Source organism: Sylvia atricapilla, chromosome 1, assembly GCF_009819655.1.
Source record: "Sylvia atricapilla isolate bSylAtr1 chromosome 1, bSylAtr1.pri, whole genome shotgun sequence".
In the NCBI taxonomy this organism is placed as follows: domain Eukaryota; kingdom Metazoa; phylum Chordata; class Aves; order Passeriformes; family Sylviidae; genus Sylvia; species Sylvia atricapilla.
Window position 1 is genome coordinate 113,498,327 of NC_089140.1, and position 25,288 is coordinate 113,523,614.

Consider the following 25,288-nt stretch of genomic DNA (forward strand, 5'->3'; position numbering starts at 1 on the left):
ATACATTAATACAAATTGATATATAGATTTTTAAGTTTTGTGTTATAGATTGCAGCATAAAATGGAGAAGACTAGGATAGTCAGTGGAGCATAAAAAACTTAACCATGGCAGCATGGCTCTAATGTCTAATTTACACTTCTTGTCAGGTAAATTACAAATAAGCATTTTGTCTTGCCCCAGTGATTTAAAAACGTATTTTATTACATGGGCACATGGTCATGTGGAGTCAAGGGATTTCTCACAAGGTGTTTTAATGTCCAGGTCATATGTTATATTTTGTATAGTTTGAGATTACTTGTAGCTCTAAGGTGTTTCTCTTAGATTTAATTCAAGCATGAATATAGCATATGTATCAGTACAGATTGAAATTGCCATGGCTCTTAAAATATATTAATAATTTTTGAATTTGGAGGTAAAGAAACTGAAACACCCAAATGTCATGGTGTATGTCACCTGATACAGGTAAAAGTGAAATGCTACTCATGATGTCATGAGTCCTTCAGTAAAAAAAAAGTCTTAAACCAAGGAGAATAAGGAGGACAATACAGAACATTTCAAAGAAAATTTAGAATCGCCATTTGAGATATCAGTAAATATCTGAGACTTGATGCAGTCTCCAGAAATGTAATAATTAAATAAATTGCAAATTTGTTTTCAGCTGTTTTCAGACTCTTTCAGAACATTTGTTTTAGGAATGTTTTTCACCTACAGTGGAGCAGTAACAAGCAAAGGAAAAATGTTTGAGCCACTGAGGCTCTTCTATTATGGATCTGTTCTCTACTTTTTAAGTAATTCATTACCATAGCTGTATTGTGATTCAAATTAATTCCAGGTACCTGACATTGAAAAATGCTGAAGTAAGATTTTAGAAACAAATTTCTTCATCAAAATAAAAATTTACCTTGTTTAAGGATGCCAGTATCTTTTGCATTTTAATAAGCAATAGTTCAGAGAAAGTAAATTTCCATCCTTTTCCTTATCACAGAGAACTCATTTCATGGACTATCCCATAGAGTTATCAGGGGAATATAGTTATTGTTCACATTCAGGGTGGCCTCTACACTTACCCACAGAGAATATATTTAGGTACCAGCAAGTCTTGGGTTCTTTCCAAGGCATTGTGGAATTACTTTATGGTGTCTGATTTACTTTAAAGCTTCTTGTTATTGCCATGTAGAAACAAAATTTATCCTGCACACATCCTGTTTAAAACAAAAAATTGTCTTCTGTTGAACAAAGATAAAGACTATTAGAATGTTTTTCTGGGTGAAAGTTATATTCAAATTAACTGGAAAGGTGAACCAATATTTGTGAATTCATGGAGCTGAAAGGTTTGGTACCGCACAAATTCTGGTTTCAAATGCACAGATTAGTGTTACTGGAGAATAGCTAAGGAACAGTCAGGTTGTAGTAGTCTTGATTTTTTTTTTTTTTTCTTTTCTTAGATTTATTTTTTGATTTCATTTATTTAATGAAAGTTATCACTCCTACAAATTTCCATGATTTACACTTGTAGTCTTTCTGTATGTCAACCTATGATAATTTTTCCTGTTCAAAATCAACAGAGAAAACTGGTTTCGCTGAGTAAGGTGAAGCAGATTTGCCCTGGGAAGAGTGCAATTTGCATAAATTTCTCATATCTTTCAATTGGGTACGATGACTGAAGGTGTAATACTGAGAAAATGCTCACTGGTACTGATGCAAGAACTTTGAATCACAGTGTCCTGGGTTTGTTCTGCATCCTATTTAATGCATGGAAAGCTTGCTAGAATTTCTTAAGTTGCAAATGCTGTTGGTTCTCTTCTCAGACAGAATTACCTAAGTTATTTCCCTACAAATACTATTGCAGAGCAGGATATTAGAGAAGGACAAACCTGAGGGGGGGGGAAATAAAATAAAAGATCTATTTTGTTATTCCTGAATAGATCAGAGTAATTTCTCAGGGAGTAACCCACTGGCTTGTACCTACTCATATATAGTCTGAAAGTCCCCACAGGAGATGCAAAAAATGTCAAGGCTGTTATTTTATTGTTGCACATTGAAATGACTGCAAGAGATCTTCTCCTTCAACCAGTTCTTAGCATCGTGCAAGAAGTCTTAGAGAGACAGGTATGTTTTGTTCATGAGTCTGATTTCCAATTACAGCCCTTAAAGCCTGCTTTACTGACTTCCCAGCAAGTGTAGCATCACTTGTATTCTGTATCATTAATGTGGGGGATAGCTACCTTCATACAGATGGGTTTATCGTACTCAGAGGTGAGTGTATTTATGTAAGTAAGCTTAGGTAATCCCTCATCTTTTTAGTATAGTCTGTTCTGTAGTAATTTACAGGCTGGTCTAGTTGGGAGAGGCAGAAAACTAGGCTTTGTCTTTCAAAATCTGCAAAAATCCTCATCCAGGTGAATTTAGTCTCAGGGCAGACAATTTCCCAAAACAGCCGGTCACTCAGTGAAACACTTCCTTTAGAAATTTGACAGCCTTGACAAGATGTCAAGTAAAAGATCTAAATAAAAATTTTCTTCAATGAAATCAAACTCAGAGCACAACTTCTAAAAGAAGAAAACAGTTGATTTGAAAACCCTGTGTAAGGGCTTTAGCCTGACTGACAAGCCTCAGGTTTTTATTCCACTGTGTTCAGTGTTATTCACTAATAACACTATGTGTTATTAAGAAAGAAATAACACTAATCAGATTTAAGCTGCTATTTTCTTGGTTTTAGTCCAGTTCTGCTCCGATAGTAGTGTCTGTGGAACCTTGTGGTTAAAGTACCAAAACAACAACAGGGCAGCACCTTACAACTTTTCTAGAGTGAAAATTGCTGTTAAAATTCAGCTTCATGCTTTGCACACTTTAAACATGTGGAGTAGAATTCACGATTATCTATTCTATTTCTTCATTAAAAAAATAAATCAAAGATGCACAATGAAGCCTGAATAGCTGCTTTCCCACAGGAAGCCTCATGCTGAGAATGTAGTTAGGTTGATGCAAGGAACCAGCCATGCTGCCTCCCTTCAGGGGAAGCCTCACTGAGGAAGAAGACCACTAGATGGCTGAGAATGCATAAATAGCACTTGACAACAATTTGTAGTAGCACAATCCTAATTTTTATAAAAGTAGGTTGTGATTTAGATTAGATTTTTATTATTAAGATTATGATTTATGATTAGATTTCTTTATGAAAAGGTTTCAATGTGTTTTATGTAGTCTATGTTTAGAAGCAGAGAGGCAGTTGCTTGCTTGTATTTATAGGTAATTATTTAGTTTTAGCAGAATTTAAAAAAATTGATGTGATGGATACCTGAAACATTCTAGGGGCGAGTTGGACATGAATGCTTTTGCATTTGTAGCAACCTTAATACTTCTGCCAGTCAGGATGAAGTATCTAGATTGACCTGGAATGCGTGAAGTACATCAGAGTGACTTATTGCTATCAAAATATATGATCTGTGAATAATTCAGTCAATAAGAACATACTGCTGTAGAGAAGCCACCCACGGCAGTAACACAACAAAACATGTTCAGACTTGTTGTGCTGCCTGACAACCTTGACATAATTGTGCTGTTTCCTCTATTTGTCTGAGAGTCCCTGGCTACAACACACATCCTTGGGCAACATTTTTCATTTCACTGTTCCCAAATGGCCTTCATGTAATTTGCTGTGCACACATGACTGCAGTATTGCAGAAATAACTCCACAAATCCTCAGCTTCAGCTAGATAGTTACCTGCCCTTTGTCATCCACAATCCAGTTTGTTGCACTTCAGTTTGTATCTGTGTGATACCATAGCTTTTCACTTTACACTGCTAAGAACTTATTTTACATAGGAGAAATGTTGACTGCTAGTATTCTCCTTTAGTTGTGATCTGCTAATGGCAAGTTCCCTGAAGTGAAATACTAGAAATTCATGTGATTCCTTCTGCAGTGTAACCTACAGTGTCCCCCACCTCTGCAACCTGGAAACTAAGCAGTCCCCTCTTCCTCAGGGAAATATTTGATTTCTTTGCTGTTCTGTTTCCTGTACTAGTCACTTTTCCAATTCAGAATGTCCAGAATACCTTTCCAGTTGCACTTGGTAGTGACAAGGAACTCCCCTTTCATTTCGGTTTGCAGCCATGGCAACAAGGTTACCACTCATGTCTGTAACAGTGGTGCTGCCATTATTGACAAATATTGCCATTATTTGTGGGTTAGAGTCTGAAACACTCTGTGCATGACTTGTAGCCATAATATATGCATTTCACAAGGTTATCACTGAACCTTTTTCATATTCCAGATCTTTTTCTCTCAATAGGAATGTTTTTGTATTTTATTGAGGTCAGAGATCTGAAAGAAAACCCAACAGACTTTTCTTATGATCTCCCTCCCATCTCAGGTAAAATTGTATTCCTGTAGAGAAAATCACATTAAACAGTCTTCATAGGCAAATATGTATTGTAGTGTGTACTAAACTTTTCAGATACTTTTTCAGACTTTCTATTAATTTTTATTCATGGTTTAGAGAATCCTTACCTCTGCTAGGGATAAAATAACTGCCAACCTCAAAGTAAGGAGCAGAATTTTTAAACATTTTGTAGCTGAGTGACAGTAAGTTTGTCTTTAACTTTGTTGAATTTACATCAGCAATAATGCCACAGCATATTCCTGAGTTTTGGAAAAGTTTGTGATCATTCTGATGCTCTGTGTTCTCATCTGCATCCTGAGAACTACTTTCTCCATGTTTGCAGTATATTTTTAATCAGTGGATTTTGTGACTCAAATACCTCCCAGATAATGCTATACTTTTCTAAACTTGAGGCCTGACTCAATCTGAGATGTCTTAGGGGTGTTCAGGACAATAACACAAGGCTGGCAGGCATCACAGAGGACATGTTGAAGCCCTGCATCCTTGTGGAGAAGCATCTTGACTGGAGTATGCTATTGCTCCTGCAGCATAAGTAGCTCCTTTTGGAGCTAAATTTATCACAGATCTGAGGCCTCCCTAGGTTAAAACCTGGGAGTGAATCCTGGTGTCTGAGATAGATAAAACTCCATTTCTGATATTCCGGCTTCAGCTGTCTCAAAAGGTTTTGTGAAATTACTTTAGTTTGTAGATTGCCTGGAAATGTTCCAAGTTCCCCTTTGTGCCAAGTGATGAATAACAATAACAGTGGTGTGACGTCCCATATAAACAAACCACATTAACTCATCTCTTCATACTTCCTAAATTAGAACTACAGTAATATCCAGGAATTACAGATATTTTCCAGTATCTGTAACTTCCATGAGTTCTCATGACTTACTTTAAAGCAAGAGAAACTGACTGATTTCCAAAGTTTACCTCTGTTATCCTTGATGGCAGGAAGGCAAACAGTGTCAGTTTAAACTATGAGTGTCTCAGCTTGGAAGGCTCATTTGTCAAACAAGTTTTTCCTCCTCTTACAGCAGGAGCAAGGAGACCATCCTCTGAAGGATTGCACTGTATTTATAGCATCTTAAATGCCAAGCACTGAGGAAGAAAAAATAATGGAAAGTATAACAGTAGTCAAGAAAGGAGAAAAATGATCCTAGTGGGAAAGTAAGTAGGCAAGTAGATTTGTCTGTATCAGGCCTTTAAATCAGTAGTTCTATACCTCTAGCTCTTAAAATCTTCAAAAATGATAGTTGTGTAATTTCTAATTTTCTAAAAATAATGATGTTGACACTGGTGGAGACTGATGGATGAAAATCTAAAAGTATCAGATAACTTGGTGAGAATAGTCATGACATTCTGTTTTACAACCCTGAAGAATATTCCCTGAAGTAAAAAAGGGACATAATATTTTTTTAAAGGAAATCCTGGCATTTGCAAATCCTTTGGTCTAATGCTGATAATCAGAAAGATATTAAGCCAAACAATTAACATTACAAGTAGTGAGAGGATAAAGGAACGAAACAAACAAACAAAAAAATTCAAAAATAAATTTTATCTATTCAGCATGATTTCCTGTGTTAGCAGAATAAGTGGTTGAATGTTTAAGGGAGAAGCAGCATATGTAGCTTGATGACAGCAGAAGTTTTAATGTTGTTGTATGTTACTTCCCCTAAATTGAGGAGACATGGACCAGAATAAATCACAGATAATCACAGTTATTAGTGCCTTTACCTTTTAAAGTTAGTTCAGATGGAATCATTATAGAGGCCCATTTTTTACTTTTTTCATTTTTTACTTTTTTCATTTAATAATGAGTCAGGAGCATAGACTATACTTAACAAGATTTCTGGATTTTACCAGCTTGGGCAGGGCTGAAAACATTATAAATGATAAAATTAGAAGCTAAAATTATCCTGGTAATTTGGAGAAATAGTCTGATATCAGCAAGAAGAACTTCAATTAAGGAAAATACAAATAATAAATGCACATATATAAATAAAAGAATAACTGACTGTGAATGCTGTTACGAGAGAGAAGGGCTAGAATCTTAAGGCAGCAGTTGAATGTGAATTAAGCTATTTATTCAGCAGAATACTGTGAGTTATGAGTAGTTCAGTTGGAACTGTTTGAATAGTTGCTGTATCTTGGTGTGGAATTACTGCACCTCATCTGGGACATAATAACAGACTGCAGTTACATTCCCAGTCCCCTGCAGTGTAAAATAAAATACATCACCTTAATCTCTTTCCTTTTTCATCACATTCCTAATGATCTGAGTCAACAAAGCTACTGTGAAAAAAAAAGCAGAGGTCATCTTGGCAAGCATGAAGAAGAACATGTGTGACACCCAGGAGTTAATTATTTCACTATAAGAGACCTCAGGTGAGCACTGCGCCTATGTTTGCACACCACACTTGAAGAAAGAGATAACCTGAGGATAGGGGCAGAGCTTTGAAAACATCATTTGTGAGCAGAGACTGAAGGCTCAATTTCTGCTTACAAATGATGGCGACCATTTGTTCTCTTTGATCACAAGGTGAAATTGCCTAAATTTATTTTCCCCCTAACATAAATAAAGTACCATTAGTGTTTTCAATGCAAATGCAATTGTTCTAGATTTAAGAAATTGCTTTCACAATGTAAAAATACGGTGTGATCACTTAATATTTCAGAAATTGTCATGACATGCATTTTGATGTTTTGCTTTATCCAAAAAACTGCAGGAAGTTCTTCAAATGTGTTGACAGGGTACAACAGTGGGGCTGCTCTTGTTTCTCGAATTGGATCCCAGCAGTGAGGGAATGGTGTGCAACAGACTGTAGGCAAAAGAATTGAAGTAGGTGCAACTAAATACCACAGGGAATTCCCATCTGGTGGCTTGTCAGAACCACCCAGCTGTACAGTAAAGGACTCCACTTGCCCCCCTAAATTAACCCCAAGTAGTCAGCTCCCTCAGACTCTTCCCCATTTCACCATCAGTAACCTCACACACACTTCCCCATCTTGAGAGCACCTGTACAGCAGCAGGCACCTTCTCTGGGCAGTGGTGGGTAATATCTGTTGTTCACGAGATGATATGTATTTTACAGAAAATATGCTGCTGGATATCTATAATCAGTTCCTGCAATATATGCTCTATATGATTGCCTTTTATAATTTGCATGAATATTTTTATATTAATATTTTCATTAACATGAAGAGTCATGCATGCAGGGGCACATCTTATTCTTTGAGTGTACCCGACCTCACTAATCTCTGTAATGTGTGGTCAGAAAGTTAAAATCATCTACTGCATGCTGTTTCTGCAAATTTAAAGTGAGTTTTTTTTCTAAAGCAAAGATCAAACTCTGAATTTATATATAATTTCATAGAGCAAGGGGGAAATTTTCAGTGCAAAATTGGCTTGAATCTTATATTTTTACTCATATAACATAACATTGTTTTAAGGTTATCATCTGCATCATACAAGAGGACAACCAGAAAGGAACCCCACACTAGATATTGTATAATTAAGTACAATATAAAAGCCCCTCAACTCAGAAAGATATTGCAATTAGGAGACCAGCCATAATGAAAGTCAGAGATTTGAGTAAAGGAAGAATAATACTCAGTTTATTCCTATTTAAGAGAGGTTATGATTTCTGGAAAAACATAGGGAGCAAACTAAGTATCACAGGAGAATAATTTTCTGCATACATTACCTGGAAATAAATGTGTATATATGTGCATAAAAATATAAAAATTATCGACTTTTATTTTTTTACCCACTGCAGTTTACCTAGAACAATGAATGGATAAGTATTTTTCACAATTTAGTGCCTATTAAATAAAGCATTTGATACCTCTGGTTGCTGACAGTCTCCTGTATGGAGTTCCTTAATAGAAAAGTGCTAGCTATTGAACAGAGAAGGGCATGTCCTTGGAATCATAGAAACATTTGTGTTGGAAAAGAACTTTTTTTATCCAGTCCAGCTGCTAATCCAGTACTGCCAAGCCCACCACTAAACTGTGCCCCTGAGTGCCACATCTGCACATCTTTTAAACTCCTCCAGGGGTGGTGAACCCACCACCAATGCTTGGCAATGCCTCCTGTGAAGAAATTTTTCTTAATATCCAATCTAAACTTCGCCTGACACAACCTGAAGCCATTTCCACTCATTCTATCACTTGTTACCTGGGAGAAGAGCATGAACCCCACCTCTCAACAACCTCCCTTCAGGTGGTTGTAGAGTAATAAGAACTCACCTGAGCCTCCTTTTCTCCAGAAGGAACAACCCCAGCTCCTGCAGCTGCTTCTCGTAAGACTCGTGGTCCAGGCCCCCCATCAGCTCTCTTACCCTGCTCTGGAAATGTTCCAGCACTTCAGTATAGTAGTGAAGGGCTCAAAACTGAACACAGGATTTGAGGTGCAGCCGTGGCAGTGCTGAGTACAAGATCACTGCTGTAGCAGTTCTTTTTTGAGGAAAATAGTAAGTGAGTTGCAGGGAAAAAATATCATAGCCCTAGAACTCTTTTCCACTGCTGCTAAAGCCTGCTCATTTTTTGTATTTTTCTTGACTCAATTCCTATGTATCTGTGAATTTCTCTACAGTCATGCCTTCTGAAGAGATTGAGAAACAGAGATGACTTAAAGTAAGTAAGTTCATTTAGTATCTATTAGAGCCAAAGACAATGACCTTGTCTGATAGACTCTACGCATGAGTCATAATTATTCCTGTAGTGAATGTCCAGGCAGCAATCAAATGAAATGACTGTGGAGTATTTTGTGACATGACAGATGGAGCATGGAAAAGCTAGACTCGGACTGTGTAAACTCTTCCCAGTTCCTTATGCTAATTTTATTGCCATGAACATGATTAATCCTAAAGGCACACACACACCTGATAACCTACATGTACCTCAGACTGGGAAACAGGATCTCACTTAATTGGTGAGAAAATAGAAGAAAAATGTTATTGGCTTGCCTCAGGATTTACTGGTTGTTTTCACAACTAAAAGCTTTGTGATTATTGACTTTAACCTTTTACAGGGCCAGGTTATCATGTTATGCTCCCAGTTGCCAAATTTATTTAAATACATTGCAGTAGGGAGCAAATCTCTAAATCAAACACGGTAGTTGAATCATATTAGGGGAAAAACTCCCCAACAATATAAACAAGTGTCTAACATAGCCAGTCATGATGAAGTATTTAAGGCAATGTAAATTAAGAGTACATTTTCTTTAGATTAATGCAAACACTTTAGACTGGATAATATTATGTGAAGTTTTACTTAATGCAGATTTCTTTTGCTGTAAATTTGACTTTATAATTCTTGACTGCCTCTTTCATTTACAAAACAAAACTATATTCTGATTTTTTAAATTGTTTTATTCTCTCTTTTGAAACAGCATGAAAGTATTTTCTGGAAATACTTTTTTTCCATAATTAATGAATAACAATTCTTGATTCTTCCTGTTAAAAAGATTCACTGAAAACCAACTCTTGGGGTAAAGATTTTTAATAGCAAATCTGAAAAGAAAGTTCCTATTAATTTTAAAATACTGTAACGTGCATTTATGCCATATATGCATGGAAATGGTTTTGTTTGAATTGTGTTTCTCAAAAACTGAACACTTGGACTCTTAAAGTAAGTCATTAAATTGGTACAAACAGGCTAACAACTGCTAGTCAGTTTTGAAAGCTTTGTGTAACTGTTCTCATACACATCAGTGCAGTACCTTGTCTTTAAAGACCTTTATAATGCTTATAGAAGTGTAACACTGAATTTAACAAAATCGGTGTTGTATTGTTTGAAATACAGTAAATGCAAATGCTTGTCTTGTAGTATACCTTAATTTATTTTCTTTTATCTGTACAGCCAACTTTCTGTAATGTTTCTCACTTGGCAAGTGGCCACCTATGGTGGCTGTTTATCCCAATGTGTATGCCCATGGGTAGGCAGCCTCTGCCTGTAATCCAAACAGAAATTTTCATTTAAACAAACCCAAGTCTGCTGATCCTATCTCAGCAGGTGTAAATTAAGAAACTTGTGAAACAGATGATAGCTTAGGGGCTAGCAAACTCCAGAGCTAAAATACTTGGCAAGATTACATTAGGGACTACTCTAATTAACAAAGGACAGGCTAAACCAAAATAAGGGTAATTACTGACAAATCATATTTAACTGGTGTAAAAACATGTTTCAAGATAACATAAAATGGCATGCCCTGAATTCAGCAAATAGAAAAATCTATAATCACTGTAGAACCTTTTAATTAGTAGTCTACCTTAAAAAAGAGATGGAAAATTTTGTGCAGAAAACGAGTATAGGGCCACTGACAGGAGAGAGAATCAAGAAGCCTATTAGTTTGGCATTTATGTATCAAGTATCATGGTTCTCAAGTTCATAAAATTTGTCTTCCATTTGTCTGACATCCTTTTGTATTCAAAGACCTCCCAAGTTAAAATCAGAAGTGTTGAAAAACTATTAAGAAGATACATTTTCAAAAGCTGCAGCTTTTGTTGATGCACAAATTATTTCATTTGGTGTTACTTGCAGAAATCCAAATTAAAAAGAATACTGCTACAAATAAAATGTACTTCTGTGAGAAACTGTTAACAGGTGGGATAGTGTAGAAAAATGCAGAGGGGAATGTCTTTTTTTTTTTTTTCTTTCATTTTTGATATCTTTGTGCATGCAGGTTTTGGCAGATTTTGTGACAGAGGGCTATAAACCATAAAATGCTGAAGTCAGTCTAGCTATGTTTATCTTAATGTGTCTGGGAAGACAGAGAAATTGTAAGGAATAGAAAGTCAGGAATTTTCTTGAAACGTATATCCTATCTTGGGTTTCTGCGCTTTGTCTGCAGTGTGTATCTTTTTTGGTAAAATAGTTTATAGTGGTAGATAATAAATGGAAACAATGTAATACAGATGAACAGTAATTTTGTGTCATGGCAATCATTTTTACTAACACAGTTACTTCCATCCCATTTGCAGACACACACATAAACACAGACATTTCTATTTTCTTTCTATGTTTTGCAAGCACGGTCCCCAAATACTAGATTGGTGTCTGCCTTTAGCATGATAACGGTATAAAACAGTGTTACTTGTGTTCAAAATGGGAAACTTTTTCAGTAAGTTAACTACTCTGGGTTGTATCTTTAGCAGCATCTCTGCATTCGAGTTCAGCACAGTTGTTAGGCAACTTTGAACCTGCTGCTCCTCTGCAGGCAGAGAGAAAAAAGATTCTTCAGAAATTTTTCCAAAGATATGCTAACTGAGGCCTGCAAAGTTCAATTGTCTTCAAAGTCAGATGGTGTGCCCAAATAAAAACCCTCAACATAATGGAAGGCTGATGTGAAAGCAGAAGTGCTGTTGGAGCATATTTGGGTGTTCCATACTGGTTTGATGTGTTGTGGGGAAACCTTGCCTTCTAGTTGAGCTGGTGGTTGATGCCATGGCTGATGTGGATTTGCAAGTGTTGAGCTGAATAGCTCATGCAGCATTTTAAGTCCAAAGTGGGACTTGCTACTGCTCCCCATCTTTTTTGGGAGCAAGAGAATATTTTTACTGCACAATTTGGGTGATACCTATGTTGCACATGTGAGGCACAGTGGAAATCCTGTTTCCTGCCTAAACCAGCTCAAGGAGTGCAGTCCTGGCACAGTAGCTCCATGTGATCCAAAGTAAACCATTTCTCCCTCCTACTGTCCTCAGTGCAAGATTGATTCTACAGAATTAGGTCCTGTTTCCCCAATGTGTCTTGTCTGCATAAGGACAAACTGTACTTTGTCTGCAGAATCACTTGGTCTCACCAGGATGTAAGAACAGTGGAAAAACACGTGTGGGCCTCCTGGAGACTGCTGATGTGCTATGGAAAGGGAGGAGTCAAAAAACTTCAATTTGTGGCTGCTTTCATGACAAAGTGGCCATGCCATGTGCTTATACTGGGTTAGATGGCAAGTACAAAACTAGTAATTTTTACTACTTGAGAAGTGGTATTGAATAGAACAATAATTTCCTTCAGTTGCCAATTCCCCCTCATTCTATTATTATTAGTATCACTTGCTGATGAGGTAAATATAGTTTTTTAAAAGCATGTCATAAACATAGAAACACAAGTGTGTTGTTTGCAGGGCTGAGGGGAAGCCTGAACAAACCCGGGTTCTTCATTTCCTGGCGTAACTTCTTGGGAAAAGATCTGTGGGAAACAGGGAATTTGCTGTCCATCTTTACCCGGGTGGAAGAACTGTTTTACAAGAAATTTCTGCTCAATGTTTGCCTATTCTGTTACAAAGCTGAGGGTATTTTAGTGCTAATAAAACATGGAACACAGAGAAAATGCTCAGATTCCTTGCAATATAATTAAGCACAAAATGCCAAAAAAGTTTAGATTTCAGGCTGCTACTGGGCCACCTGTCTTGGTTTCCTAACCTTCTGGCCTCTGTCTGTCCTTTAGATGACAGATTAGCTGTGAACATCCTCTATAAAAGGAAATAGTGTTCTATAAAATTCACACCAGGGTTTCCAATTTAGTATCAGAGTCAGGACATCCTAAAATAAAATTTGTTTCAAAAATAGGTTGGAGAGGGGATGTCAGGGTTAAAAGCAAACAATCTACTGGTGTCAGTTAATTCTGTGAGAAAACATGCATGGAAAAGCAGTTTAGAGTCTTGTTCAGGTGCAGGAGTTTTTTTGCTAATGGGGAGTAAAGCAAAGCAAAACAATAATAGCATGTGCTGTGAATCAAGTGTGATAAAGAAGAGTTCCTATAGAGCAAAACAGGAAGTTTAAAAAAGGCCAAACAATTGATCTTTGAGGACAGGAATGATATTTTAGTTTTAACCTTCTTTTTTTGTTTTGGCTTTAATTTAGAATTTACATGGTGATGCAAATCATTGCCAGTAAAAATCATTTTACTGTATTCAATGCACACATGTTCACAGATGAAGAGATATGAAAATATTTTAAATATTTTATTTTCTTTCTGCAAATGAAATACTGAGAGGTTTAGATACCTGAGGTGTATAAATCAGAATATTTATTTGCTTAGACTACTCGTTACCTTCCCAGTATGTTTTTTTCCCCCTGAGTCATAGTGAAAAACCTCTTTGTCTAAGATTTTTCCAAGAATTTTATTCTAAGAACTTTTCTTCCCTTGCATTGTTAAGATTTATCCCTTGAAAATATGGTTTTCCAGATCTCATCTATAGTTGAGGATTTTTTTTTTTTTTAAAGTTTATTCAAAACCAATCAATTATCTTACATTGTTAATAGCCTTGGGTCAAAAATTGAACTCTACCTTGACATACAGCTTATCTAGGCATTTGCATCTTGAATATATTTATTTTTGCAATATTATTACCATTTGCCTATTTTAATAAAAGAAGACATCCTTATGTAATTTGTAAGTAGATCTAATATTGTCTGATAGTTTATATCATTTAAAAATGGTGTCCTGTGATGATAATTGCAGTCATATATAATTGAATAATGCATGATACAACATATTATGTAAGTACATAAATTAAAAAAATGCATATTACACCAATATTCAGAATTATCTTGGAGTCTTAGATATTTACTCTTCAGTATTGTGAAAAATGGTTTATACCAACAAGTAAGTTGGTTTATTGTTATGTTAACAATGTTGCTATCATTGTTAGTATTTATCTTCTGAATATTTGGCTTCAACTTTCAGACTTTGGGTCTTTCTGCATCTTTGTCACTAACTTGAAAAATGTTGTAGTGCCACTGTTCTCCACCCAGGTTCTTAAAGAAAATTATCAAATCATTGCTTCACCTTTTCTCTGTTAAGCTGAAAAGATTGAGTCTCTTAATCCTGCACCATCAAAACTCTAAATTATCCCTGTACACATTTTTGATGCAATTGCAGTTGATCAACCTTCTTTTTAATGTATTAGCTTGAAAACAGGTTATGCTTGGAAAAAAGAAAAGAAGGATGCAACAGTGCCAAACATGGAGTTAAAGAAACTACTGTGCTCCTGTTTTTGGCACCTGCTTCCTAATCTTCATTTTAAACACTTCAGAATCACAGTAGTCCCTCTGGGCACAGAATTTCCTAAAACTCCACGTTGGTTTGATGACTCTTTTCAGTGCTTCTGATCACCAGAGCAGAAGTCATTGTCTTTGTTCCTATGCATGACTTTCATTTGGCTATCTTAGAAGGAGCTGGGGTTGCTTGTGTCCGTGCTGCCGTGTGATCTTGATTGCTCTGTATCGGTGAACTCTACCCTTGCTGTTATTTGCCTTTTCCCACTGTTCACGTCTTCTCTAGTGACTTTTATTTCTTCCAGAAGCATCAGGTTGGAGGTAGTAAGAACTGATCCTAAAGATACCCATGAAAAACGTGGTTTATGCCCTGATACCTTGTGGTTATGTTAGTCCAGCCCTGAGCATACCCTGCTTGTGAGCACATGCCAGTGCTTTTGGATGGGAGTCCCACAGCCAGCCTGGCTTTAGCTGCCATAGCAGCAAGAGTCATGGGAGCATGGGTGGAGCAAGTATGAAACTGCTTTAATTTGGGGATCTGCACATGCTGCACTGACACTATTTGTTACTATCAGCTGGACTTGTAACAGCATTAAAAAATCTGTCAAACCAGTTTCCCATGATCTAATGTAAACACACATAAATTAGCATGTAATTACTGTTCTTAGCTTTCTTGTTCACTTAGTACTGCTGCTGGGACTAGTTTATTTTATCCAGGATTTTTTACAGGTTTGCAGGTCATACAGCATTGAAGATATCTCAGTTATATTTGCTGTTTAATGACACAGGCTGACTTCCTTTAAATCTGAGTATTTTGTGATCCTCTTACCTGAAAATTGTGAAGCATTCCTTTGCCACTTGCTTTTCTAACACATCATCCCAACCTGCTTGATCAAATAATATCCAAATTTAAAGCTTTATATAGAAGCCTCCTTAAATATTTCTGAAAAAGATAGAATTTCTTCAGCCTTATGGTATGACTGCATCGGATTTACCATGCATAGAAGAGGCTAATGAGATATTAATTGTACATTTCTTCTGTCCCCAAATTATCAATGAAAATTTATGATAACACCATTATCTTGTCTTTAGTCTTAGTTTACTTAAAAAGAATTGCCAATTTTTTCTCATTGCATTTCTTTTATGATTTTTATGGGTTTTGTGATTTTTTTAATGATTGTAATTAGTTTTATTCTCTGTAAGTTTATTTACTTTTGAAGTGATTTTTCTCTCAGATTGTGGCTTCTTGGGGAAGTGTCTCATTTACAAATTATTATGCTTTAAAAATATTTTCTTGCAACTATTATCACTAAACCATGTTTAACTTTTTGACACTGACTCATTAAGATAGTTGATACAGATATGAATCTCTGTATGCTTTTGCATGCAGATGTGTACAGATATATAGGAAGGACTCTTCTGTGGTGTCTTTGGCAACATAAATAATGAGGTCTCATGCTTCTTTTGCACCTTTTGTTTGGTATTTAATTTCTGAAGGTAAATTTTGAAACACAGACCTGTTTACGCTTGTGACCATTAAGGTAATGGGTATAATTTTCTATGTAAAAAAGAAAAAAGTAAAACTCTTGGTATCAAGACCTAGAAACCATAAAGCTCATATTATTGGCTCAGCCTTCATTGTTAGTAATGTCTGCTAATTTCATTTAAGATTTCTGAGTAGTCTCACAAGGCTCTGTAACCCATCTTTTCCTGGCTTTGGTTGCAATTTCACAATTGTCCCTCCTCTTGTGTCTTTTAGAGAAGAGTGGATAACACCAAAGCAGACCTACAGCCTCTCCTTTTACATCCTTGATTGGCTCGAGGTTTAGGCAATACCTCGGGGAAAAATGCTGCTGCGGGAGTCTCAAAGCAAGCTGCATAACAGAAACGTAGTTGACCTTTGAAAGATCTCAGTGAACTTTAGGTTAAGACCACGTTCCTGTTTTTTTGACTGAGTAGATGACGCCCTGTGGTTTGATACAGAGCTGCTGAGAACCTTTTCCGTGTCTGATTGAGATGCAGGTTATGCAGGAATCAGCATCTGCCCCTTCCCCACCCTCGGGCACAGCAGCATCGCTCCTCTCCCGGGAGCGCAGGGATCAGTTCTCCCTCCTGCACCCGGGAGTGAAAAGCCTCCAGCGCTTGGCCTGGAGTCCCGTCTGAATCTGCTCCAGGGCACGGGAACCTGGCAATCGCCCAGCTGGTTTAGGGGCACAGAATACATGATGTTCTGATTTAGCCAGCCACCTGAGGTAGGCAAAGAACACAAAGAGGGAAATTTCTCTCCTTGCTTGATCAGGGCAGTTACCAACCCAAAACAGCTTCAAAAGACCAAAATGTCTGTAGTGTTTCCATTTCAGGTAATGCAGGTCCTTTGTAAAAGCACAGAGACCTTGTAGAAACAGTTTGTAAAATGAAGAATACTGGGAAAGTAGAACAGCTCCTCCCTGGCCACAGATGCTTGACCTCTGTATCCCTTTATTCAGATGGCTGCATTTTCCCCTTTATTTACTTACTGCACTTAGACAAGAACAAGGACACTCTGATGCTGCCTTTTTGTGATTTTTTTTTTCCTTCTGTCATTGTGTTGCTCTCAGATATTTGTTGCATCTGTTTCCTGTTAAGGAAGCTTAGTGCTGCCTTTCGTCCAGCAGGTGGAAGACTTGCTGCAGTATGTATAGCTCAGCAGCCAAGCTATATATATATACATTTTAAAAGGATACAGGAGTTTTAAGCCATTTGGGCAAGGAGATGCTATAGAATAGACAGTTTTCAATTGATATGGTTCATTTTCAATCACTCTGTTAGGCAAGGACATGTAATGGTAGAGTTAAAAGAAAGGCAATCTCAGCACCAAAATTTAAAAACCTAAATTCAATAGCTGAACCCAGAAGATGCCACTAGGTTAAATCCCAGGACTATAAATAGCTGTGCAGGGCCTGCTGGGTTTTGTTCTGTATTCGTAGTGTCATCACAGCTGTACAGTATAATTCTTCTTGAGTTCATGGAATGCACTTCCCCTAAGCACTTGCATTGGCAGATTTAAAGACTTCCTTGAGGTTCAGTGCGATGGTACCATTAATGTTTATCATATTTTCTGATCAGGGAGAATGAATTTGCAGACATTGGAGATATCTCTGCCCAGGAAACACAGGGAAAGCCACAGGACTTATTGTGATTGACGTGCAATTGAGCAGAAAAGATATTGCTTCTGTGAATATTACCCAACCTGTTGTGTTGATCTTCTTAGAAATGCTCTAGAATGTGCCTAAAGATAACTAATACAGACAGAAAAAGATGTTCAAAGTTGCTTTTAAGAAGTAATTAGCTGTGTGAAGAAATTTATTTGTATAAAGTTGCTAAAGGTTACTTTAAATGTGATATATATCGTACATATTAAAGTGAAGGAATTTACGAAGAGATGAAATAAGATCTGTAGTGATTTTTTTTTTTTTTGGCTGTGACACTATTAAATGTCTTTATGTGATTGGTGTCAACTAAAGGAAAAATTGAAAACGTATGTTTTATGGATAAGGTAAGGTTGGTGTTGTGAAGAGAACTGGAATGAGAACCAAGAACTGATGGATTTAACAGACTTAATAATATAGATATACTTTCAAGTGCCTGGAATATGCTAAAAGTTGTGATCTTGGGTTTCAGATCTCAGTGATTTCCAGTATTTCAATGATTTGTTGGCTAGAATTAATAATTAGAGACAGCAACATTTCATCTGACAGAGTGCAGTTATTTGGGAGATGAGAATGGTTGTGCTGGTTTCAAATGGATAAACAAATGCAGCAGAAGAACAGGATTTGGGCTAACAATGACATGTGGAGTGTTTTGAGAGGCTCTTTTAGAGAAAGGGCGAGACAAAGCTGATGTGTTTCTGCTAGACTGATGAGTTTGGCTGAAATTGTAGGAATCTGGAAAAGGGTAGGGCTTGATGGTTATGCCTCAAGGAAATAAATATACTTGTTTTCCAAGCCTGACTGTTCTTATCAAAGGTATGCAGCTCTTGCTCCTAAGGAAATTGAGATGGAAGATGAATGAGTTGCCCTAGTGAATGTCATGGTTGCAAGGTAGGATTTTTCTTATGTTTTTTCCCCTAGTTGTGATCTAATTCTCCAGTGGTTTTGTATATACAACTATTACCACTTCTATGCTACTGTTTGCTCACTAGAAAATTAGTATTTTGGTCATTTAGAATTTGATGTCCTGGAGTTGCAAAAATGCTGAAACTGTGTGTGTGATAGGAAAAGAAGAATGTTAGGAGAAGACTACTGGAGAGATACTCCTAACACTTACCACAACTCATGATGCAGACGCTGTGATAGATACATAACGTTTCTTCTTCAGGTGAATTATTCTGTATTTAAGCTCTGTTTGACTTGAAAAGCTAGTTCTTTGTTAGTCTCTGTTCACAATATGATGATATTCTATAGCTGAGCAAGATGTTGTGCCTGGGCAGCCTCTTTGTTACTTGGGTCTCACAGCTGTGAGATGGAGCTCATAAGAAGGCTGAAAGGCTCACAAGGGATTGGAATAGAGCCTCTACTTGTTTTGTTGCTAAGAATGAGAATTTAAGGCCTAATGAAAGGCATTAGTGGACAAAACTTTTTGCTTGCTACATCTTATTGAAGCAATTCAAGTGTCTGTTACATGATTTATAACGTTTACATACAGAGAGGTGTGTACTAACTGATTGCAGATAATTGTAATGAAGTGATAGGTATGCTTTTCTTTTAATAACAAAATATTGTGAAACTCTAAGTCGTTTCATTTGACTTATCACAGGTGAACTTATCTGTGAGGTGAGAAACAGTGTAAAGGCAAACCCCAAAGCCTTTCTGGTATTTGTTTGTGGAAATTCTGTGGACTTATCTACATCCATGAAAGATGATCTATATTTTAAAGAAAATGTTTCTCTTCAGTGATAATGAACTGGAATCCCAGGTCTGCCATTGCTTAGATGAATAAACCTAGTCTTGTGCCAGACTCATGGAAATCACTTGGTAAGATTCTAGAGTCAGAATATATTTTTTTCCTTTGCTTGCCTTGGCATAAAGCTTTAAGGATGTGTGATTAATAGCTGTGATACAGATTTCAGAAAAGGAGGAAGAAGAAAGCATTCAGATCAGCATTTTTCTCCAGCTATGTATTTTCTGTGAAGCAAAGAGCAATTTACAAAGTAGAAACACTTATTCTGACAACAGGGGTGTTGCTTACCTCTCTTAAGACACTGGTAATACAGCAGCCTCTTGCTCCCTTTAATTATCTGACAATAATTAAGTCAGATGTTTTCTCTGTGCCTGCTCTATGCTCCTGCCATTGGTTAGATTGAAGTGTGGCATCAGCAGAGGAATTCTGTGTTGTTTTAAGCACTGTGTTTCACTGTGGCGCCAAGTCAAGTATCCTGATGGAGTTTAATGTCTTCCAGACTATTTGACCTGCTTTAAAAATCGATGTGAGAGGATACAAGAGCCCTAATTTAGGGAGCAGCAGAGCGTTTGACAGGAGATTCACATGAGTTCAGTATTCTGCTTTCTCTCTTAGTTATTCTTCATCTACTCCAGTACATTCTTCTGCTTATGTCATCAATATACCCTTAATAAGGAAAAAGAAGAGGAACATTTGGAATTCATTGTTTCAGTGTGTATTGCTTATGCTTGTTTTGATGCTGGACATATGCCTGTAACTGGAAGTTTGTATGGCATCTTGTTGATCCCACTGCTTACTCAAAAAAGAAGGTGATATGTAGGATCTTTATTACTTAGAACACAAAAATGCAGCATATCATTGGGGCAATGCTAATATTAATTTTAAAGCCTTTATAAGTCTGCATGTATCTTTTTAGTGCTACAGGCTCTTTTTCTAAAGGTGTATAAAACGTGTCTGATTTTATGCAGCTTGATATCATGAATCTAAGTATTTTTGGCCTGGGTGTAATTCTCTTTTAGAAACAGATTTTCTTCCCTGTTCTAGAAGTTTGTACCGTATGGACCTGTCTTAATTTTTGTCTTTATACTTTCATTGTGGTATAGCAGAACCTTCAGAGCATAATCAACACATTTATTTTTGGTAGAGTACTTTTACAGGGCTGTAGAAACAGTCTGTCCTGTATAGCTGCCTACACTGGTGAGTGAGCCAGAGAACCTTTTAAATAAACAAAAAAAATACAACTGCAGAGTTTAACAGGGTGTATGTTAAGATTAACCGTAAATGTAATCCAATAGCCTTCCTTCTCATGTTCCTCTGCCTTCCTCTTTCTCACATTTGAAATACTTCAAGTGGCAAAGATTTGAGGTGTAGAGTCTGACAGGCAATAGTGTCACTGTGCTTGTGTGCTTCTGTGTTGGCTTTTACAGGAATTGCACGACTGAGGCTCTTATGCCATTCATTGATTTTATGTAGCAAACCAGTGCTGTAGCTATCTCAGTAGATTGAACAGATTATCTGTTTAGTTACTTATGAATGTCAGGGCGTGGCATGACACAGGCAGGTGGCTTTCTGAGGCCCTGACTCATGGAGCTGCACGGTGTCCCCAGGCAGTCCCTGGCCAGGAGTGGAGAGGCACCAAGCACCTCCCTGGGGATGGAGATCAGCCCTGACTGGGGCAGGATCTGACAGCCCCAGGAGCTGATGTGGGGTCCTGAGACCTGGGCAGAGTGTGGGTCCTGGGTGGAGCTGCTCAGGGCCAGGGAACCCTCTTAGTGCCATCAAAGATCCAGCATTGAATGGCTTGGCAGTTTTCAGTTTCATGCCGTCGTTTTCAGGAGAGACCCTGTTAAAAAGACACGGGAAGAATTCAAAACCATCTGGCAGTTTGGGGATATGGAAAAACACAGAGCAGTTCACTACACTTTTGGTAAAAAGGACGGGTTTCTTCTGGAGGAAAACAGCTGCTGTATGAGATTTGCATCCCAATGCAAGAGATAATTTGAAAGGTGTTAAAAGTGCCACTGATTATTTTATCTTCTGCCATTTTATAGTTCACTCCTGCAAACAGGTATGACTTCATACACTATTTACTAGAATGTAGAGCATAAACAGGATATTTTCTACATCAGCTGCTAAGTGGGAAGTGCTTGGGGGCTAAAGTCTAGCAGGAGGATGATAAATTTCATTTATGTACATCCTCGAATTTTTAACAGTTAAAGTAGTACAACTGTGCTTGAAAATCTTCTCTTCAGTTGAAATTAATGAATACAAATCCAGTGTATTTTTTTCTAATATCAGTTGACTCTAATTTGAGGCAGCAGGCATTAATACTTTAAGAATACCTTTTACAAGGCATAACTAGAAAGATAGCTGAAAGGATATTTTTGTTAATTTGATTAATTGAAACAGAAACATTCTCTATAATAATGGAATTTCAGTGGAAGTCTGGCAAAGAAATATTTGTGTATATATACATTTATGCTTGGAAAAATCTGTTTACAGATTTTGAACTCAGTTCTTCATGCCAGCAGAGTACTTGGGGTTTGAACACACTATGCCCTCTCTAATTAAAGTTAAATTTGCATTGAACAGTTCTTGTTTCTTCTGTGGCTAAGTAGGAGTTGTCTCTTGGCAGAGTATATTGATTCGATGCATCAGTAGACTCAAATAACTTCTCTTTTGCCTTAACACCATATTTTATATTTTCATTCTATCTTTATTTTACTTTCATTCCTGTTCTATTTCTTCATATTCTGTTGACATTTACCCCTTTGCATCAACAGTGAAGGAAATGAGGAGTAATGTTCTGACAGTATAGAACATTCCTTTTTTTCCTTTCACTTATATGTGTCCTATTTCCATTTTGTTTTCTTACTACTTTTTGTATGGATTACTTTAAGTTGTGCTTACTACATGCTAAGTCCATATAAGGAGACTACAAGGGATATTTCTAGAAGCAAATCAAGCCCTCCCGCTGTGCTATTTGGCACAGGTGGCATCACAGATATTGCTGTTTCTTTGAGTTTTTATTGAAAACAGACTTTGATGAGATGGTGTCCTGGGTTGTAGTTTAGGGTGTATTCTATCACCATCTTCAGTTAATGGCCCATCAATGCCTTTTGCATGACTCAGAGATAACTCCCTCCGGGTGTTATCTCTCTCTTTAATGGGCCATTAAGGCTCTCTTCCATGACTCATCATCCCATTGTGAGATGCTCCGCCCATGGGGAAGAGCCAAGCATTCTCACCTGGATATAAGCTGGGATTTGGGACAGTAGAAGCAGCCCTCTCCCACTGGATTCCCAGAGGACCGGAGCTACCAGACCTTTCTACAAGATTTCTGTTTCAAGAAGACCACCTCGTCTGGACTGTTTCCATCACCCTGATCAGGTTGTATTCTGACTCTGTCACTGGTTTTTCTTTTTGTATTTATTTTATTTTATTCTATTTTATTTTCCTTTTCTTCTCATTAAATTTTATTTCTGACTTAGAGCCTCTTACTTGGTTTGTTTTTAAACCACAACATATTTTTGGCGCCCAACGTGGGGCCGAGGCAATAAGAAAAGTCAGAAATTACAATCTTATTGAGGACACCTGTCTGTTATGATGCCCAACATGCTTACATGTGTCTTATACCTATCTCTCTATATTTTTCCAAACGTGGGGCACTATCTGCCGGCCTTAATACTCCTGCATAGACCAGGATATGGTACTAAAATTGCTTTACTGGTCTATTATGTCCATTGCTTGATAAAATCTGAGGCAATGAACATTATTCAGAATATATACCCAGTTTTGTATTCTTGTTCTAGTCTAGGATGCTACGTCTGGAGCCTCAACAATCTCACCCAGCCCCTGTGGGGAGGAGTAAAGAATGATTTTTTCCAGCTTTTCAGGAAGGACACAGCAGTTTTTGAAAATATTGAGTACCCTCTGGATGCCAAGGACAGCATAATGTTCTTGTTAGTCCTGCTTTGTTTTCTCTGCACCATGCTTAGAATCAAAACACTACATGGTGTGTTGGAGCATGTTCTTAAAGAAGTAGAAGAGGTAAAAAGAAGCAAAGCAATAACATCGACGACTACACAGACTCTCACAGAGGAAAAAGGAACCAAAAGTGCTGTCAGCATCTCCACACAAACCGTCACTGAACCAGAACAGCCTAAACCAGTAGCAGTTGCCACCACTCAGAAGAAGAAATCAAGGAGCAAATCAGTCCGCATAGCGACTGACGAGGATGGAGCAGGACCTTCGCACTCAGCTGAAGAGACAGAGACAGAGATCATCACCCGCTCTCTATCTCTGGGTGAGCTGCGTAACCTGCGAAGGGAATTCACCCGTCAGACCAACTAGTCCATCCTCACCTGGCTGCTCCGCATCTGGGATGCTGCAGCCAATGACACCATTCTGGATGGAACTGAGGCCAGGCAACTGGGATCACTGTCCCGCGATGTGGTCATTGACCAGGGAATTGGAAAAACCCAAGAAACTCTCAGCCTCTGGCAGCGACTGCTAACAAGTGTGAAAGACAGATACCTTTGTAAAGAAGACCTCCTAGTGCACCAAGGAAAATGGAACACAATAGAACAAGGTATCCGATGCCTAAGGGAATTGGCTGTGCTGGAGATCATTTTTGCAGAAGATGAGAGATTTCCTAAGAGCCCAGATGATGTCCAGTGCACATCACGGATGTGGTTGAGATTTGCACGGCTTGGACCAGAAATGTACTCGCGTTACCTGGCAACACTGCAATGGAGAGAAGGTGAGGACAAGGTGGGTGTCCTGGCTAATAAACTAAGGATTTACGAGGACACTGTCACCACCCCAGTTCGTGCCCATGTCTCATCTGTGGAAACAAGACTGGCTGAGCAAGTCAAGAACTTAATTGAAGAAGGCCATCAGAAACTGAAAAAAGAACTTAAGGAAGAAATTTACGATATTTCACCAGAGCCGACAAGAGTCTCTGCGATTAGGAGCAGGTGTCCCCCAGCCAGGGAGAGAGGATACACACCCCGAGGTAACCTTTGGTCTTTTCTTCGGGAGCATGGAGAAGATATGAAGAAGTGGGATGGAAAACCTACCTCCTCCTTAGCAGCCCGGGTACGTAAACTGAAAAGAGAAATGCCTACAACAAAAAGCTCATCTAGAATCAATGTTGCTCCGGTCTCTCGTGCACAGAACTCCAGACGTTACAGGAATGATGATATGACTGATCCTCTTGAAGGAACCTCAGCAACTCATTTACAAGAAGAGAACAACGTATGCGATGACCAGGAATAGGGGAACCCTGCCTCTAGCCAGGAAGAGGAAAGGGACAATCGGATCTACTGGACTGTGTGGATCCGATGGCCTGGCACATCTGACCCACAAAGATATATGGCATTGGTTGACACTGGGGCCCAATGTACCATGATGCCATCAAGGTATGTAAGAACAGAATCCATTTCTATTACAGGAGTAACAGGAGAGTCCCAAGAACTGACTGTATTAGAGGCCGAAGTGAGTTTAACTGGGAACGAGTGGCAGAAACACCCTATCGCAACTGGCCCAAAGGCCCCATGCATCCTCGGCATAGACTATCTCAGGAATGGATATTTCAAAGATCCAAAAAGATATCGTTGGGCTTTTGGGATAGCCGCAGTGATGAAAGAAGGCATCAGACAATTGAATACCTTGCCTGGTCTCTCAGATGACCCCTCTGCTGTGGGACTGCTGAAAGTAGAAGAACAACAAGTACCAATTGCCACAGCAACAGTACACCGTCAGCAATACCGCACAGACAGAGACTCTGTGATCCCCATACATGAGATGATCCGCAAACTGAAAAGCCAAGGGGTGGTCAGTAAGGCCCGTTCACCTTTCAACAGCCCGATTTGGCCGGTGCGTAAGTCCAGTGGAGAATGGAGACTAACGGTGGATTACCGTGGTCTGAATGAAGTCACGCCACCACTGAGCGCTGC